The sequence below is a fragment of the Nannospalax galili genome, unplaced genomic scaffold, assembly GCF_000622305.1.
Source record: "Nannospalax galili isolate Female #2095 unplaced genomic scaffold, S.galili_v1.0 scaffold660, whole genome shotgun sequence".
NCBI classification, from domain to species: domain Eukaryota; kingdom Metazoa; phylum Chordata; class Mammalia; order Rodentia; family Spalacidae; genus Nannospalax; species Nannospalax galili.
The window spans coordinates 1834235-1838204 of record NW_008349073.1 but is presented as its reverse complement, the minus strand read 5'-3'; positions in this window follow the sequence as shown (position 1 = coordinate 1838204).

Below are 3970 nucleotides of genomic sequence, written 5' to 3'. Positions count from 1 at the left end.
GAGGAGCTGTTTCTTTCCACCTTTACATGGGTTCTGAGAATCTAACTCAGGTTGCCAGGCTCTGAATGCAACAAGCCCCTTTATCTACTCAGCCATCTCACTGGCCCCTAAATATATTTTAAGTGTATTATTGTGTATGTGTATATGTGTATGAGGGTGCATGCACGCCATGGTACATGTGTGGAGGTTAGAGGACAACTTTCAGGTGTCTGTTTTCTTCCTCTTAGATTCAGAGGATTGAACTCAGATTGTCAGGGTTATGTGGCAAGAGCATTTATCCACTGAGAAATCTCAGGGAACAAAGAAAGGGCCTCCTTTTCCTTTACTTCCTCTTCCTCTTTTCCCTTCTCCTCCTCTTCCTCCACCTCCTCTTCCTCATCTTTCCACCCCACTCCTTTTTCCTCCTCCTCCTTTTTCTCCTCCTCCTGTTCCTCCTCCTTCCTGTCCCCGTTTCCTTCTCCTTTTTCTAACTCTTCCTCCTTCTTCTCCCCTTCACTGTTGACCTCCTCCCCCTCCCTCTGCTCCTCCCTTCTCCTCTTTTTGTGTTCTCTGTGGTATACACACCCATGCATGTGCATGTGGAAGCCAAAGGAAGACATTGGGAGTCTTCTATCACTTTCTTCCTGTTGCCTTGAGAGAGGGTCTTTCACTGAACTGGAAGCTCACCATTTCAGCTCTGCTAGCTGGCCTGTGAGCTCCTGGGATCTATCTACCCGTTCCTGTTTCCCAATACTAGGGTTACAGGCATGCACAACCATGCCTGGTTTTTGTGGGGGTTTTGTGGGTTTTCTGTTTGGTTGTTTGGATAGTTGGTTGGTTTGGGGTTTTTGAGACAAAGTCTCCCTGTGGTACAGCTGGCATCACTGCGTAGATCAGGCTGGCCTCTCAATCTCACAGACACCTGCCTACCTCTGCCTCCTGAGGATTAAAGGTGTACACCACCTCAGCTGGCCCATGTCTGGTTTTTTTATGTGAGTGCTGGGGATTTGAACTCAGGTTCTCATGTTTGCAAAGCAAGTGCTTTTACCCACTGAGCCATCTCCCCAGCCCCCAATGGCTTATGAGCTTCTTAAGGGCCATTCTGGTCTCACTGGTATCTTTAATTAACTGACTTGGAATATGGATATTTGCTATATTGAGTCTTTTTGTTTGCTTCAAAAAGAGCTTTTTTCTTTCATGTTTCATGTGCCCTTGTTCAATTCCATTCATTTTGTTTTCATTGAGGGCTCTATCTATGCTGGCTCATTCTAAACGTCACAGTAGTTGATGCTCCTGTCAGTCACTGTGGCATTCTGTGGGACAGTCTCAAGCTACCACCTAATCACTGACTCATTCCTTTTATCATGTCACCTCTCTATCTTGTGGCTTCTCATGTGCCTTCCAGAATTTAAGGGAATTTTTCCTCTTCTGGTTCTTTCCTTCCCTCTTCCTGTTCTATTCTGTTACCTGTATTCTTTTGTCACAGGGTCCATAGTATATTTAATTTCCATGAACAGAAGATTTTTGTCATGTATTTTCTTCTGCTTCCTGAAATCATTTCTCTTTTGATCCGCAGCTATTGTATTTTACCTCCTAGCACTCTTTAAGAGGAAAGAGTAGTACCTTACACAGATCCCTTGTAGATCTTTTTTTTTTTTTTTTTGATGTGTATGAGTGTATTGCCTGCATGTGTGTAAGCGCACCCACGTCGTGCAATGCCCACGGAGGTCAGAAAAAGGCATTGAATTCCCTGGAACTGGAGTTATGGATAGTCGTTAGCTGCCAGGCGGGTGATGGGAATCGAACCCGGGGCCTCTGTAAGAGCAGTCAGTCCTTTTAACTGCTGAGCCATCTCTCCAAACCCCTCCCCCCTTGTAGATTTTTACAAAGCAATAGTGACTATTTTAATTTATAAAGAAATATTTGTCTCGAATTTTTTTTAGGTTGGTAGAAAGAAGACTTTTTAAAAAAAATTTTTTTATTTTATGTGTATGCGTGTATTGCCTACATGTAGGTAAGTGCACCTGTGTCGTGCATTGTCTCAAATTTTAAAACCCTTAGCTATAACTTCTATTTCATAGGAAGTTAGTGGCTAGAGAGCCAACATAAACATCGCCACAAGGAAGCCATGAGACAAATCCAGAGGGTGGGCCTCCTGTAGAACCACTCAGTCAATGGCTTTCACTAATCAGTATCCTAAGAAAAAGATTATGCTAGAAAGAAATAAGCTGAAGGGAAAAGTACGGTCCTGGGCCAGATACTGATTTAGGCAAGCCAACTGTAACAATTTTAGTTGCTTTTGGGAATAGCATGGAAATAAGGTGAGAGAAGATGAAAAAAATACTAAAACACAAAACTATGAATCCAGGTGTGGTGGCACAGGCCTGCAATCCTAACGCATGAGAGGTAGAGCAGGAGAATCAGAAGTTCAAGGTCCTTGACTACATAGTAAGCCCAAGCAGGCTGGGACATATGAGACTCTATTTCAGAATAGGGACAAAATGGGACTGGAAAGCACTGGCTATTCTTGAAGAAGATCCAGGTTCAAATCCCAGGACCCACATGATGGCTAACAACCATCTGTAACTCCAGTTCCAGGGGGATCTGACGCCAATCTCTCCAACGCCAACCCTATGTTTTTTATTGCTTAGAATTGTTGGTGAAGAGCACTATCATTTGCTGTAAAATATTCCTGAAGAGTAAAGGAGAATTTAATGTAGTTGTATCAGCCAATTTTAAGTTTGACTCAATCTAATAAAAAATCCAAATTGGGGTCAGGGAGATGGTTCAGCATGTAAGGTTCCCTGTCGTCGAGCCTGGCAACCTGGGTTCAATCCCTGGGACCCATATGGTGAAAAAAGAGCAGAGCAGATGCCCTCTGACGTAAGTGTGCACATGAACACCCACACCTACACCAACATCTAAGTGTGCACATGTACCCCCACACCTACACCAACATCTTAGTGTGTACATGGACCCTCACACCTACACCAACATCTAAGTGTGCACATGGACCCCCACACCTACACCAACATCTAAGTGTGCACATGTACCCCCACACCTACACCAACATCTTAGTGTGTACATGGACCCTCACACCTACACCAACATCTAAGTGTGCACATGGACCCCCACACCTACACCAACATCTAAGTGTGCACATGGACCCCCACACCTACACCAACATCTAAGTGTGCACATGTACCCCCACACCTACACCAACATCTAAGTGTGCACATGGACCCCCACACCTACACCAACATCTAAGTGTGCACATGGACCCCCACACCTACGCCAACATCTAAGTGTGTACATGGACCCCCACACCTACGCCAACATCTAAGTGTGCACATGGACCCCCATACCTACACCAATACACCCACATACAAAAATAAATAAATGAAAATCAAAATTTATTCTTTTCATCCATAAAAGTCTAGAGATTCGCATCAGGACTAGAATGCAAGTTTTATGATTATGAAAGAACAAGAGTCCCCAAACCATCCTTACCATGCTTAAGAGTCACCCACCAAAGTTTTATTCAGTGGGGGAGAAGGATAGGGTGTCAGGAGAGGAGGGCATGCCTTCTCCCTACACTTCCTCACAGAAATTGCAGCTAATACTTGAACTTAATTTTCTTTCACCAGACTGGTCACATGGCCTTATGAAGCTACAAGGGAACCACACAATATACTCTTTATTCCAGAAGACCTCGTGTGCCCAATTAAATGTCAGTTATGCTATAGTAAAGAAATGGACATCCCAGCACTTGGGAGGCAGAGGCAGGCAGATCTCTGTGGGTTCAAGGCCAGCCTCTTCTACATAATGAGTTCCAAGACAGCTGGGGCTACAGGGAGACCCTGCCTTAAAAAAGGGGGGGGGTCTTGATGCAAGCTTCAAGCTGGTTGGTTTAAAATCATAGGTTCTGCCTGCCCTGCCAATTAAACCTTCCTGTTGTTAGTATCTTACCAGAAATAGACTGGGGGATTCC